Source organism: Chiloscyllium plagiosum, unplaced genomic scaffold (assembly GCF_037043375.1).
Source record: "Chiloscyllium plagiosum isolate Xiang-an unplaced genomic scaffold, Cpla_swu_hap1 HiC_scaffold_35, whole genome shotgun sequence".
NCBI classification, from domain to species: domain Eukaryota; kingdom Metazoa; phylum Chordata; class Chondrichthyes; order Orectolobiformes; family Hemiscylliidae; genus Chiloscyllium; species Chiloscyllium plagiosum.
This window is the reverse complement of record NW_028270173.1, coordinates 53,870,655-53,886,424: the sequence shown is the minus strand read 5'-3', so window position 1 is coordinate 53,886,424 and position 15,770 is coordinate 53,870,655. Positions and strand designations below refer to the sequence as shown.

The 15,770-nt window shown below is 49.3% G+C and overlaps 1 non-coding gene across 1 annotated transcript; it reads left to right on the top strand.

Annotated features, from left to right (window-relative positions):
• The first annotated feature begins 865 nt into the window (after positions 1-865).
• Positions 866-1,029, top strand: LOC148140915 (U1 spliceosomal RNA). The gene has a single exon (XR_015753203.1). It is a non-coding gene; the product is annotated as a U1 spliceosomal RNA (small nuclear RNA).
• The last annotated feature ends 14,741 nt before the right edge of the window (positions 1,030-15,770 follow it).

Genomic DNA, 15,770 nt, shown 5'->3' with positions numbered 1-15,770 from the left:
TGCCAGCACTTGGCTCTTATCCCTCTGAACCCTTCCTATTCAGATGCCTTTGGCATGTTGTACTTGTACCAACCTCTATCACTTCCTCTGGCAGCTCATTGCGTCCACACAGCACCCTCTGTGTGAAATAGTTGCCCCCTAGATCCCTTTGAAATCTTTCTCTTCTCACCCTAAACTATGCCCTCTAAATTTGGAATCCTTTACCCCAGGGAAAGCAGCAGGTAAATCAGACACGGAAGAAAAGGACGATTACATTTTAATCACAGGCCAGTTTATTTTACACAGAGGGTGGTGAGTGCTCGGAATGTGCAGCCAGACGAGGTGGTGGTGGTCTCAGTTTCGTGTCTCATCCAACATCATGTTGAGAAATGTTTCCCTGGCACCCTTAATCTTGTATGTGATTTCAACCTGAAGTCACTAACCTGATTGAAGTGAGATTTGCAAAGCTGCAGCTAAACATTGTAGAAAGTCGAGGTAAATTGGTTTTAAAAAATGCTTCTAGTTTCACAATCAAAGATTGTAAGTTGCTTTTATTCGCGTTGACATCAAATTCGGACGAGTGTTTGAAAACAAAGTTGGAACTTTCCCTCCTGTTTTTCCGCGAATCAGGAGGCAGCCTGAAGGAAACAGGGGCGGGGCGCGTCCTTTTAAGGGATAGATGCAGATAAGCAGCGCAGGCGCAGCCGTGGGTGGTATTTGAGTAAAACGGGAGTCCTGGAGACATTCGGTGATCCATTTGAAGAATGAAGCTGATCGACAGGCAGGGCAGGTTGGGTAAGTGAATGTTCGATGTTGCAAAAGTGAGTGAGTGTGAGAGTGAGAGGGAGCGGCTGTTGTGGGGTGTGAGTGAGTGTGAGTGCTGAGCATACTTACCTGGCAGGGGAGATGACATGGTCATTGTGGTGGCGTTCCCAGGACGAGGCTATCCCATTGCACTTCGGGTGTGCTGACGCCTGCGATGTCCCCAAATGCGGGATACTCGACTGCAACATTTGTGGTAGTGGGGGACTGCGTTCGCGCTCTCCCCTGATTTACAAACCAATGACAGAATCTGAATTGCGGTTTTTCTGGAGGCAGTGCTGTTATGCTGTGACTTGTCTTGTCACTGCTACGTTAACACCCAAGTTTGCTCGGTCAGTCTTTGGTATACCTTTCTTCCCTCTCCAAGCAAGAGCCGTCCTAACTTTAAAACCGTTCAGCCCACCAAACCTCTGCTGCATATGTGACCATTTCCCTCTATTTCCTCACTATATCTCTCAACATGCTGCTGAACCACCTTCCCTCTTAACTGCTCTCAGTCACCATCTGCTCCATGTCTTACCACCGTTTGCTTCTTCGCCAACCAACCAAGCAAGGGCACCAACACCCTGAGCTACAGAGTACAAAATCCAGCCCACCTCACGCCTGGGGGGAGCAATGCCTCATCTTCCGCCTTCGGACCCTCCAACCACACAGCATCAATGTTGACTTCACCCGTTTCCTCATCTTCCAACCCCCACCTCATCTCAGACCTGACCCTCCACTTGACTTGTCCCACCTGTCCCAAACAGCTATTATTTTATCCCTAATATTTCGTACAAGGTTCCAGAAACTTCCTCACGTGCCTCCTTTAGCGTTCTGGGATATTTCCCCATCAGATCCGGGGGACCTGTCCACCTTAATGCCTTTTAAAGGCCCCCAACCCCACCTGTTGTTTAATGTTGAGATGCCCGGAGTACCAACATACCTGTCCCTAAACTCCCCATCCACCATGCCCTTCTGCTTTGTGAATACTGGTGCAAAGTATTCGCCACCAACATCACCCACTTCCACCAACCCCACACATAGATTTAGGTTCTGTTGTGTCACGTGTACTCAAGTACAGGAGTACGGTGGAAAGTATATAATGTCGCCACACACGGGGTCACCTTCCAAATAAACTTTAGTACTAACTATTAAAAGTTTAAACGAAAAACACCACCCAACACCAGGTTATAGTCCAACAGGGTTTATTTGGAAATACAAGCTTTCGGAGCACTGCTTCTTCAGGTGGTTGTAGAGATACAAGACACAGAACTTGTACCAAATACACCGGCGTCTCCAAATCATCACCGAACATAGTTCGTGGCTGGGGATCAGCCCTTGATCGCGGATTGAGGATCAGCCCTTGATCGCGGATTGAGGGTCAGCCCTTGATCGTGGATTGAGGATCAGCCCTTGATCGCGGATTGAGGATCAGCCCTTGATCGCGGATTGAGGATCAGCCCTTGATCGCGGATTGAGGATCAGTCCTTGATCGCGGATTGAGGATCAGCCCTTGATCGCGGATTGAGGATCAGCCCTTGATCGCGGATTGAGGATCAGCCCTTGATCGCGGATTGAGGATCAGCCCTTGATCGCGGATTGAGGATCAGCCCTTGATTGTAGAGTTGAGTCTTTCACACCCAGAGCCAGCTACCAGGCAGGGATCAGCAAACAATCTGGCGCCTTCGGTGACCTGTGGGGAAAGGAAACAAAGTGGTTAAGGTTTCAACTTGCATCTGAACAGCATTATCACGGACGCACTGCTCGAGTAACTAACGTAACTAACTCAGTCAGAACAGAAAAGTGTAGTTCAGTTGGAAACTCCCGACTCGAAACCGGTTACTTTCTGAGCTAACCTTTAAAAAATAGGGGGAAGTAAGATGGAAGAGAATGGCAGAAGATAGGTAGAAGTAGCAAGGTAGAGATTGACAGCCGAAAGAGGGAAGGAATGAAGGTAGTCCAAGTGAAGAGAGCGCTTAGCTTGGGTATAGCCTTTGCTTGATGCAGCCGTCCGAGTGGTTGGTGTCCTCGAAGAGTCCCAGCAGGCAAAGTCTGGCTGGCCTCTTGCAGGACCATGGGGGCCGAGCTCTGGAAGCGCAGGTGGGTCTTGAAGCCCTGGGCGATGTCCCGTAGCGGGCGCTGGAAGGGCAGCTTGCGGCTCAGCAGCTCGGTGGGGTTCTGGTAGCGGCGGATCTCTGGCAGTCCCACGGTCCTTTCCCCTCCCGGTGAACTTCCGCGCCGTCTGCTTCGTCCTCGCCCATCCCCACTCTCTCCCATCTCCATCCTCTCCCCCTCATCCCCATCCACTCTCTTAACCCCCTCCCACACTCACTCACTCACTCACTCACTCACTCACTCACTCACTCACTCACTCACTCACTCACTCACTCACTCACTCACTCACTCACTCACTCACTCACTCACTCACTCACTCACTCACTCACTCACTCACTCACTCACTCACTCACTCACTCACTCACTCACTCACTCACTCACTCACTCACTCACTCACTCACTCACCATCTCCCCGCCCCTCCTTTTATACTGTCCTGAGCCACTGGCGGCTGGCGCCCGGCGTTTTCTGATTGGTCCATTAAAGCCTTCGTCTGATTGGTGCATAAAGCACCCTCGCTGATCTCACTGATTGGTTGATATTGCGCTTTGTGATTGGACAGTTTGACAATCCGGGAACAATCACCCCCATATTTGGGAAACACAAAGTTTGAGCTTTAACCTCTGTGTTGCTGGACAGAATTGCATCAGGCTGCCTTATTAGGTTATGATGCTCGTGTTCAGCACAGGGTGCTGTTGTTTTGAGCGCATAACATTTTTTTTCTATTTTGTATGCTTTGTTCACACAAATCTTTGTTACATTCACAGCTGATGGTGCCATTCACATTCATAGAACAGATTCCGTCGTTGATTTCACTGGATTAAATGCCCATCCTCTTGGCTTCAGCTTGGGTCACTCAGCACATCGTCCTGGACCTTGGAATGTGCCAGTCTGCAACACTCAGTCAGGGGCTGGGAGATTTGTCATAACCAAAGCAATCATTTTGTCACATACTAAAAGCCTGGAAACCATTTTGAATCTTATGTTAGTGTCTGTCTGTCATACGTTCCCTGGCTCAGTGAGGTGGTTGAACTTGCAGCTGCACAAATACCTAACAGTGAAGTCTTTCCCAGTTCTTCCTTTACAAGAACCTCTTGTATAAGACACTTTACAAGACACTTGCTTATCAGCTAATAACCAACACTTTCCAGACACTATGTGACTGAGGCTAGTGACTGGGCAAAGTGCCTGAACTCGCCTTATCCTGCAATTAACAGTTGATGCTGCTAGATTAGCAGAGCGCATGATGTGGAGGAGGAGGTCTTGGGCTGGGATGAACAAAGTTAAAAATCACACAAGCCCAGGTTCTGGTCCAAGAGGTTTATTTGGATCACTAGCTTTCAGAGTGCTGCTCCATCATCAGGTTGCTGTGGAGAATAGGACCAAGACACATAACTTATCGTGAAGGATTACAGTGTCATGCAACTGAAATAATATATTGAACAAACCTGGATTGTTGTTAAGTCTTTCATCATTTAGAATATTTTAATTCATTAATACGTAAATCCCAGAACTTCTTTTAAGTCACCTTTTCAAGATAACTTAAGGTTTCATAACAAATGGTGATAATTCAGCTCAGACAATGCATTAAAGGGGTGAGGTTAGAGTCTGTCTGTATCCCAACCTTTCCTGAAGAAGGGCTTATGCCCGAAATGTCGATTCTCCTGCTCCTCGGATGCTGCCTGACTTGCTGTGCTTTTCCAGCACCACACTCTCGACTCTGATCTCCAGCATCTGCGGTTCTCACTTTCTCCCAGATATCCCAATTTTGAGTCAGACTGGTTCTATTTCCAAAGTGGAATTTACAAAATGTTACATATATTGACTGCCTGCAGATTAAGCATTTTGTGAGCAAAATAGAATGTATCTGCAAATATAATTCTGCCAATATAAATTCACCCCATCGACTAATATGTGTGTGCACGTCTTTCAGAGAGAGAGAGAGAGAGAGAGCGAGGGTATGTGCGTGTGAGTGGGTGAGTGTGAGTGAAAGTGAGAAAGTGTGTGTTTGCATGTGTGAAAGCTTGGTGAAAGTGTGTATGTGGATGTGATGGAGTATAAGCCTGTGAGAGGGTGTGAGTATGGGAGGTGTATGTTTGTGTGTATGAGACAGAGCTTGTGTATAAGAGAGGATCTGCATGACTGTGTGAGTAAGTAAGAGTGTTTGTGTTTATGTGAGAGAGTGTGTATCGTGTAGTGGGGTCACCTGTAGTCCAGTTGAAGCCATTCCCATGGGTACCGAACTTAGTTATCAGCCTCTGCGAGGCCACTCTGATTTGTTGTCGATCCCAAAGTCCTCCTTGGAGGATCTGAGGCCAAATTTCCCTGACTGCTGAAGTGTTCCCCGACTGGGAGGGAACACCCCTGCCTGGTGATTGTTGTGCGGTGTCATCTGTTGTTGTAGCGTCTGCTTGGTCTCACCAATGAGCCAGGCCTCGGGGCATCCTTGCCTGCAGTGTATGAGGTAGACAGCGCTGGCCGAGACAAAGATTGGGATACAGCCAGACCTGCTGCGTACACGGTGCGTGGTGTCCCCACGTATAATGGTGGTATCCGTGTCGACACTCTGACATGTGTTGCAGGGTTGCCATGATAGGGCTGTACAGTGTTGTGGTCGATGTTATCCTGCAGGCTGGGCAGTTTGCTGTGAATAATGGTCTGTTTAAGGTTTGGCAGTTGTCTAAAGGTGAAAAGTGGTGGCGTAGGGAAGGTCTTGGCGATAACGTGTTGCAAGCTGTGAAGAACATGGTGTCGTTTTTCACCAGCCTGAAAAAGAAGCCCTTAACTCCACTCGTTATTTCTTGCCCAATAGTCAATTCTGTAGCCAGGTCAAAATGCGCCAATGTGCATTGACGAGAGCATCCTAACCAAACCCACCCCCTACCTACACTATAACCCTGCATTTCCCAGTTGCAATGCACCCTAACCCTGCACGTGTTCAGACTGTGGAGGAAACCCACACAGACACAGGGGGAAGGTGCAAGCTGCACACAGACAGTTGTCCGGGGGTGGAACCGAACCTGGATTCTTGGCGCTGTGAGGCTGCAGTGCTAACTACTGAGTCACTGTACCACCCGGGTTTCCATATCATTGATTCAGGTTAAGGAGCTGCCACAGCCAGGAAATGATGTCAAGCTCGGAGTTTATACTGTGGAGTGTTGGGGTCGGACAACTCCAGAGGAAACCCTGACAATTATTGCTTGGGAAAGAGCATGGAACTTTGGAGGATTTGTTCCCACGTCGTGTTGCAGGTAGGAAATTCCCCACAGAATGGAGCGTTTGCAGCAGTATCCATCCATCCTTCTCACAGAAAGTTTGATGCATTCGTGACGGAAAAGGGAAAAAGAGCGTGGCTTGTTGGGGAGGCGATGGGATATTGGTACTAACCACAGCTCAGGAGATGTTCTGAGGCGCAGGTTCCAATCCCCTTGTGACAGATGCTGGAATTTGAATCCTAAAAATAAATCAGGAATTAGATGTCCTTAAAGGTTAGGTTTTGAAGTATCATTGTTAAAGGGATTATGATGGTAGTGCGAGTAAATGGGAACTGTTCAATCAGCCATGGCTACATTAAATGGCGGGCTAAATGGTCTGCTGTCCCTGTGTTCCCTGGGGATGAGAGGTGGTAATCACAACAGAATCAGGTTTGTGAGATGTTCTGAGAACAACGTAGGAAAACATGAGGACTACAGATGCTGGAGAGTCAGAGTTGAAGAGTGTGGTGCTGGAAAAGTACAGCCAGTCAGGCAGCATCCGAGGGGCAGGAGAGTGGACGTTTCAGGCATAAGCCCTTCATGAGGAAGGGCTTTTCACTTGTTTTTGTGCTGGAACTTCAACTGGCCGTTATGTGCAGTGCAGGGGTTACTCCAGCAGAGGGAGGCAGTGGTCCATCTGCTGCGGTCTGTGGCGCTGACTGTGACTGGAGCTGACCGTTTTCCAGCATTAAGGAAGATATTCACCCCAGCTGCCTGCACAGTTACAATGGTCCCCTCACAAGGTAGCAACAAGAGTAGACCATTCAGTCTGTAGATGCTGCCCCACCGCTCATTTAGGTCATGGCTTTCATAATTTCTCTCAATGATGTGGATATGAATTTAGTAGATATGGTTAGTAAGTTTGCAGATGATGCCAAAATTGATGGTACAGGGTAACTTTCTCTCCCTCCCTCCCCTGGTTTACAAGATTTAGGCTGACAAGTGACAAGTAACATTCACACCACACAAATGCCAGACTATGACCATCTCCAATGCAAGACAATCTAACCACGCCCCTTCACATTCAATGGTGTTACCCTCACTGAATCCCCCACTATCAACATCCTGGGGGTTATCATTGACCAGACACTCAACTGGACTTACCACATAAACACAGCGGCTACAAGAACAGGTCAGAGGCGAGAAACATCTCTTGAGTCCCCAAAGCCTGTCCACCACCTACAAAGTGCAAGTCAGGAGTGTGATGGAATACTCCCCACTTGCCTGGATGGGTGCAGCTCCAACAACACTCAAGAAGCTTGACACCATCCAGGACAAAGCAGCCTTCGCTTGTTTGGCACCACATCCACAAGCATCCACTCCCTCCACCACCGATGCTCAGTAGCAGTAGTGTGTACTATCTACAAGATAGAACATAGAACATTACAGCACAGTACAGTCCCTTCAGCCCTCAATGTAGCGCCGACCTGTCATACCAATCTGAACCCCATCTAACCTACACTATTCCATGTCCGTCCATATGCTTGTCCAATGACAACTTAAATGTACCTAAAGTTGGCACTGCAGAAATTCACCAAAGATTCTCAGACAGCGCCTTGCAATCTAGACTACCTCTATCTAAAAGGACAAGGACAGCAGATACATGGGAACACCACCCCTTGCAAGTTGCCATCCAAGCCACTCACCATCAAGAAGGGATTAGATTAGTTTAGATTCCCTACAGTGTGGAAACAGGCCCGTTGGCCCAACAAGTCCACACCGACCCTGTAACCCAGCCAGACCCATTTCCCTCTGACTAATGCACCTAACACTATGAGCAATTTAGAATGGCCAATTAACCTGACCTGCACATCTTTGGACTGTGGGAGGAAACCGGAGCACCCGGAGGAAATCACGCAGACACAGGGAGAATGTGCAAACTACACACAGACAGTCGCCCATGGCTGGGATTGCACCTGGGTCCCTGGTGTTGTGATGCAGCAGTGCTAACCACTGAGCCACCATGTTATCCTCATGGGTCTAGGTAGGATGCTGTTCGGAGGGTTGATGTAGACCTGTTGGGCTGAATGGCCTGTTCCCACACTGTGGAGATATATCGCCGTTCCTTCACTGTCACTGGGTCAAAATCCTGGAATTCCCTCCCCACAGCAGGTGGGCAGCAGTGATTCAAGAAGGCAGCTCACCACCATCTTCAGAAGGGGGCAACTAGGGACGGGCAGTGACTGCTGGGCCCAGACAGTGATGCCCATATCCCATGAGAGAATGAAATAAAATTGAGACCAAGAGGTATCCAATTTAAAAGAGTAATGAGGAGGAAGTGTTGTGAATTGATTAGCCCAGAGGGTGGTGGATGCCAGGAGATTGATTAAAGTTAAGGAGGAGATAGACAGATTTTTAATTAGCAATGAGTTGAAGGGATATGGAGAGTGAGAAGGAAAGTGGGGTTGAAGCTGAAATGAGATTCGCTTTCGTCATATTAAATGGTGGAGCAGGCTCAAGGGGTTCAATTGGTCAGTTCCGCTCCCACCTCTTGAGTTCCAACATTTTTATGTAAGTGAGATGCTTCAGCAATAGCAGTAGAAGGTGACATGGAAGGGAGAGAGAGAGAGAGAGAGAGAGAGTGGGGTGGCACGGTTACTCAGTGGTTAGCACCAATGCCTCACCGCGTTAGTGACCCTGGTTCAATCACAGCCTCAGGCAACTGTCTGTGTTGAGTTTGCACATTTTCCCTGTGTCTGCGTGGGTTTCCTCTAAGTGCTCCGGTTTCCTCCCACCATCCAAACATGTGCAGGTTAAGTGGATTGGCCACAGTAACTTGCCCCATAATGTCCTGGGATGTGCAGGTTAGGGTGGAATGGCCCACGTGCAGGCTAGGTGCATTGGCCATGAGGAGGACAGGGAGTGGGTGGGATGCCCTTTGGAAGGTTGGTGTGGATCTGTTGGGCCGAATGGCCTGTTTCCACACTTGTGCGGATTCTATCTCTTCTCTAAATGCACAAAGATTAATCCTGGTCTGCCCCATTCCTGTGGACACTGCAAGTTGCAAGCAGAGATCTGTTTAAACGACAGACCCAGGGATACATTGGTGTTCCAAAAGGCACGATGAATTCTCTATCACGTGACCTCTCAGTGTTGTATACATGAGCCTGTGCAACAGAGAAAAAGTACAAACCTGCCCATCTCCACGCTCTGACTCAGAACAGCAAGCGAGCAGCCACCAGTCCAGGCCCCACACTCTGGGCAGTGACAGGCATTGGGTGATACAGTTGGAACGCATCAACGGAGCCCTTTACAAAGCAGCCTCAGGGATGGGTCTGCAGAACTGTCTGCCCCAGGCTGGGACTAGCCCATATACAAAACAAGTAGTGGCTCTGTTTTGGTGTCCAACAAGAAACTATTTTCCTTTTCAGCTGTGATTCCGCAATTATCACAGAGAGCAAAATGGGCTGTCGCAGATTAACAGTTCACTTCAGTATAGGAGTTGGAGGTCATGTTGTAGTTGTACAGGACCTTGGTTAGGGCCCTTTTGGAATATTGCGTTCAGTTCTGGTCTCCCTGCTGTAGGAAGGATGTTGTGAAATTTGAAAGGGTTCAGAGGGATATGGGTCAAATGCTGACAAAAGGGAGTTGATTAATTTAGGATATCTGGTCAGCATGGAGGAGTTGGACTGAAGGGTCTGTTTCCATGCTGTACATCTCTGAGACTCGATGACCTCATACTCATTACATCTTGTTCTGAATCACTGGGGTAGCTGGTGGTTAAGCCTCATTGTTCCCAGTGTCATTAGGAACATTAACAATTTCAAGGAGTATTCCCCAGTTTCCCTGAATTTCTGATAGAAATCACAGACCAGGTTTCTGCATTGAACCAGAATCAAAATTTATGACAAGAAATTAGTCTCTAACTTCAGGTAACCATAATGTGGAGGAGCCGTGTTGGACTGGGGTGGACCAAGTTAGAAACCACACAACACTTGGTTATAGTCCAACAGGTTTATTTGGAAACACTAGCTTACTTCCCAATAAGCCTTTTGGACTATAACCTGGTTCCACCGGCATATAATTACTAACTTCTAATCCCCTTCGAAACTCCCCTGTCACACACATGCACCCACAGACAAATGAGAGGGTAAAACAGATTGATCACAGGAAAGACTGGAAAGACAGCTCAATAGTGTTCATTCCCAGATTCTGTTGTCAAAATGATCTCATAGACTCACAGAGTCATAGACATGTCCAGCATGGAAACAGATCCTTCGGTCCAACCCGTCCATGCCGACCAGATATCCCAACCCAATCTGGTCCCACCTTACAGCACCCAGCCCATCTCCCTCCAAATCAATCCTATTCATATACCCATCCAAATGCCTCTTAAATGTTGCAATTGAACCAGCCTCCGCCACTTCCTCTGGCAGCTCATTCCATACACATATCACTCTCTGTGTGAAAAAATTGCCCCTTAGGTCTCTTTTATATCTTTCCCCTCTCACCCTAAACCTATGCCTTTTATTTCTGGACTCACCCACCCCAGGGAAAAGACTTTTCCTATTTATCCTAGCTCTGCCCATCTTGATTTTGTAAACGTCTACAAGGTCACCCTCAGCCTCCGACATTCCAGGGAAAACAGCCCCAAGCCTGTTCAGCCTCTCCCTACAGCTCAAAACCTCCAAACCTGGCAACATCCTTGTAAATCTTTTCTGAACCCTTTCAAGTTTCACAACATCTTTCCGATAGGAAGGAGACCAGAATTGCATGCAATATTCCAACAGTGGCCTAACCAATGTCCTGTACAGCCACAACATGACCTCCCAATTCCTGTACTCAATACTCTGACCAATAAAGGAAAGCATACCAAACGCCTTCTTCACTATCCTATTTACCTGTGACTTCACTTTCAAAGAGCTATGAACCTGCACGCCAAGGTCTCTTTGATCAGCAACCCTCCCTAGAACCTTATCATTAAGTGTATAAGTCTTTCTGCTGGCCAACACATTGCAGTACTCCTTACTCTGAATGCTTGCAGAGGCAGCAGATGGCTGGTACCACATAAAAAATGCCTCTGACTTATCAGTTACAAGCCACAGCTTACTATTGATGCAGGAAAGATAAGACCATAAGACATGGAGCAGAAATTAGGCCATTCAGCCCATCGAGTCTGCTCCACCATTCAGTCATGTCTGATAAAGTTCTCAATCCCATTCTCCCCATAACCCTTGATCCCCATGATACTCAAACTGCTTTTCATCAGATGCTTTGACTGCAGTGAACAGAGAGACCACTCCTGAGCTGAGGAAGTACTGTACTCCCCTCTTTCTCTTTGAAATTTGTTCCCAGCTTCAGGCTTTCCAGAGACCTGAGAACCAATCACTCAGTTGTTGCCAGGCAGAACAGTCTCTGTGTGGGAGAAGGGAATACCATTTTGCCAATTGACCACTTCCTTACAGAAAATATGTTTGGCTCTAGCGAAAGAGGGCCTACCCACAATGCCATTGGTACCTCAAATTAGCTACACTCAGGAACTAACAGTAAAAGAGCCAATACCTGAGCCATTACCTAATTGGAGGAATATGTTATCTAAACAACGCGCCAATGGGATTCTCGACTTCAGAATGGCACTGCACCTCCAGAATCCACAAAGGCTCTCTCTGTCTCCCCAGGAGCCTAGCCGACACAATGCCCCCACAGACTAAATGGCACCAGGGTATTCCATATGGATGACCACTGTCCTATGGAACTATTGTCAACAGGATGCTACCCCTTACTGTTTCAATGCCTTTAGATTAGCTAACCTCCTGTGGGCATTGTTTACCTGACAGATACTGCTGGACACACAGCATTGATTCAACAATCTCAAACTATCAACTGTAATCAGAACGGTATTGTCCTGTAATTAACTTTATTTTTATTTCAAAAATATACTTTATTCATAAAATAATTTGATGGTCTGCACAATTGGTCATGCCATAGATACGTAAATATTTGCACACAGAGATCAGAATTTATCATTTTTATACAAGTCTGTACATTTTTCAATCATATGCCCATATAATTCGCTGAGGCGTCAGCAGAGCCCAAATGACTGCATGGGCCCCCTGTTCTTCTTTAGGCAGGCAGACTTTACACAGTGGTCTTTCCCCACCACGCCTTGGCGGCAGCTGCCCCAAGCTTCAGCGCGTCCCTCAACACGTAGTCCTGGACCATGGAATGTGCCAGTCTGCAACACTCAGTCGGGGTCAACTCCTTCAGCTGGAAGATCAGCAGGTTTCAGACCACCCAGAGAGCGTCCTTCACCGAGTTGATGATCCTCCAGGCACAGTTGATGTTCGTCTCGGTGTGCGTCCCGGGGAACAGGCCGTAGAGCACGGAGTCCCGCGTCACGGCGCTGCTCGGGACAAACCTCGACAAACACCTCTGCATTCCTCTCCAGACTTCCTCTGCGTCGGCACATTCCAGAAGGAGGTGTGTGACAGTCTGGTCCCCCCCGCAGCCGCTTCGAGGGCAGCGTGTGGTGCGGCTGAGAGTCCGGGCGTGCATAAAGGATCTCACAGGCAGAGCCCTTCTCACCACCAGCCAAGCCATGTCTTGGTGCTTGTTGGAAAGTTCTGGCGATGAGGCATTCTGCCAAATGGCTTTGACAGTCTGCTCAGGGAACCGCTCGATAGGATCCACCTTCTCCTTTTCCCAAAGGGTCTCAAGGACACTACGTGCTGACCACTTCCTGGTGGACTTGTGGTCAAAGGTGTTTTTCTTCATAAACTTCTCCACGAAGGACAGGTGATATGGAACGGTCCAACTACTCGGAGCGTTCCGCGGCAGCGAGGCCAGGACCATCCTTCGCAACACCGGGGACAGGTAGAACCTCAGTACGTAGTGACACTTGGTGTTTGCGTACCGGGGATCCACACACAGCTTGATGCAGCCACACACAAAGGTGGCCATCAGGGGGAGGGTGGCATTGGGTGTATTTTTTCCCCCGTTGCCCAGATCTTTATACAGTGAGTCCCTTCGGACCCGGTCCATCTTTGACCTCCATATAAACTGGAAGATGGCCCGGGTGACTGCAGCGGCACAGGTTCTGGGAATAGGCCAGACCTGTGCCACATATAATAGCAATGACAGTGCCTCACACCTGATGACCAGGTTTTTTCCCACGATGGAGAGCGACCGTAGCTTCCATCTGCCCAGTTTCTACCTCCCTTTGCTGATACACTCCTCCCAAGACTTGGCGCACTCCCCAGCCCCCCCCGAACCAAATACCCAGCACCTTCAGGTGGTCGGTCCTGACGGAGAAGGGGATCGAGGATTGGTCGGCCCAGTTCCTGAAGAGCATGGCCTTGCTCTTGCCTCGGTTTACCTTGGCCCCCGAGGCCCGTTCGAACTGGTCACAAATGCACATGAGTCTGCGCACGGACAGCGGATCCGAGCAGAAAATGGTGATGTCATCCATGTAAAGGGAGGCCTTAACCTGCAGACCCCCGCTGCCAGGAATAGTCACCCCTCTCAGGCTCGCATCCTTCCTGATGGACTCGGCAAATGGCTCTATGCAGCACACAAACAAGGCAGGAGAGAAAGGGCAGCCCTGCCTGACTCCAGATCTGACTGGGAAGCTATCTGATTCCCACCCATTGATTGAGACTGCACTGACAATGTTGGTGTAGAGCAGTCTGATCCAATTGCAGATTCCCTCCCCAAAGCCCATTTTGGAGAGAACATCTCTCATATACCTGTGTGATATCCTGTCAAAGGCTTTCTCCTGGTCCAGGCTGATCAGGCAGGTGTCCAACCCTCTGTCCTGCACGTAGGCGATCGTATCCCTGAGGAGTGCGAGACTCTCAGCGATCTTCCTGCCCGGCACAGCACAGGATTAGTCAGGGTGAATCACTGACCCCAGAGCAGACCTGACCCGGTTGGCGATTACCTCTGACAGAATTTTGTAATCTGCATTCAACAGTGAGATTGGTCTCCAATTTTTGAGTTCCTCCCTCTCCACCTTCCGCTTGTAGACGAGGGTGATGATGCCTTTCCTCATGGATTCACTCATGGTACCTGCCCGAAGCATACTGACATACACCTCCAGCAGGTCCTGGCCAATCAAGTCCCACAGAGCGGAATAGAGCTCGACCGGTAAGCCGTCACTTCCGGGAGTTTTATTCTTTTCGAAGGACTCGAGGGCCTTGGTCAGCTCGTCCAGAGATAGCGGCTGGTCCAGCCTCTCCCGTGTTCTGTTGTCTAAGACCTCCGTGATAGAGGACAGGAACGACTGGGGGCGGTGTCTTGTTTTATGGGCTCTGCCTGGGTCGATACCTGCATGGAGGACACTGTCACCCTGCTTCACTGCCTGGCTCAGGATGGCCACACAGTCTCAGTTGAGAAGATGTTACTGTTTCAGGCAATGGTCCATTACTTGGGATTTGAATTCTCACTGTAGGAGAGCGCTGGCTCCTGATCTCCTCACTGCCAGTATCCACCTCCCTCCCCCTGCTACACACACTGAACTGTTGTCCTACTTGGGGATGGTGAATCACTGTAACCATTGGATACCTGATCACTGTGAAATCGATGTACCTCTCCGTGAGGCATTCTGGCTGTAATGGTGGGAAAGGCCAGCCCTATCGTGTTGGATTATCCATGCACAGTATCTGTTCCACATTCAGTGGTTAGCACTGTTGCCTTACAGTACCAGACACCAGGGTTCAATTCTGGCCTCAGGCGACTGACTGTGTGGAGTTTGCACATTCTCCCTGTGTCTGTGTGGGGTTCCTCCCACAATCCCAACATGTGCAGGTTAGGGGAATTGGCCCACGCTAAATTGTCCGTAGTGTGAGGTGAAGGGGGAAATGTAGGGGAATGGGTCTGGGTGGGTTGCGGGTCGGTGTGGATGTGTTGGGCCGAAGGGCCTGTTTCCACCCTGTATTTTCCCCACTCTCATCTCCCACAGTGACACGCCCCAGCGTTAGCCCCAGCTGCTCCCTGCTGCTGAGGATTCCCTGACAGAGGAACATGACTGTCTGCATGTTGTCCGCTCGCCCTGATCTCTCTGAGACCATCCCCCGACACCCAGATATGGGTCTAGTTCACAGACAGATGGTCTCTCCAACCCCCTGACCATCAGAGAGCAGCCGGCTCTGCAATATACCCGCCCTTTGGGATCCCCGAGGCTGCCGCGCTGCCGACTGCAGCATCCGCACAAACAGCTGAACTGCTCCCTCTGCCGGCAGCTTGGATTCTGGCCACTGGCCCCCGCGGCGCTTTCCGGGTGGGCCATGGGCTGGGCTCCCTCTGGAGGCACAGGGCCGCTATTACAGGGGCGTCTGGGAAACCCAGGCAGCGAGGCCGACTCCTGAGCAACCTTTTCCAGGCTGTCCTCCTGCCCTCTGCCATTGCAGTTATCATGTGCACCGTCCACACTCCTGCCGACGGTCCTGACACCCACAGAAATGCTGTCACTGGGCAAGCTTCTGTTAACCCGATGATGTGTGGTTCACAGACACCAAAACTAAAGGGAGCTCCTGTCTTCCCGGAGCTGATGGAAGGAATTTGCGCTGCACGCCTTCTCACTGTCTCGGTCCGGACGCGATGTGACTAGAGCTTGCCCTCTGCCTGGCCATTACTCTATAGTTAACAGCGATATATCACAAATAAACATGTCAATATTCAAG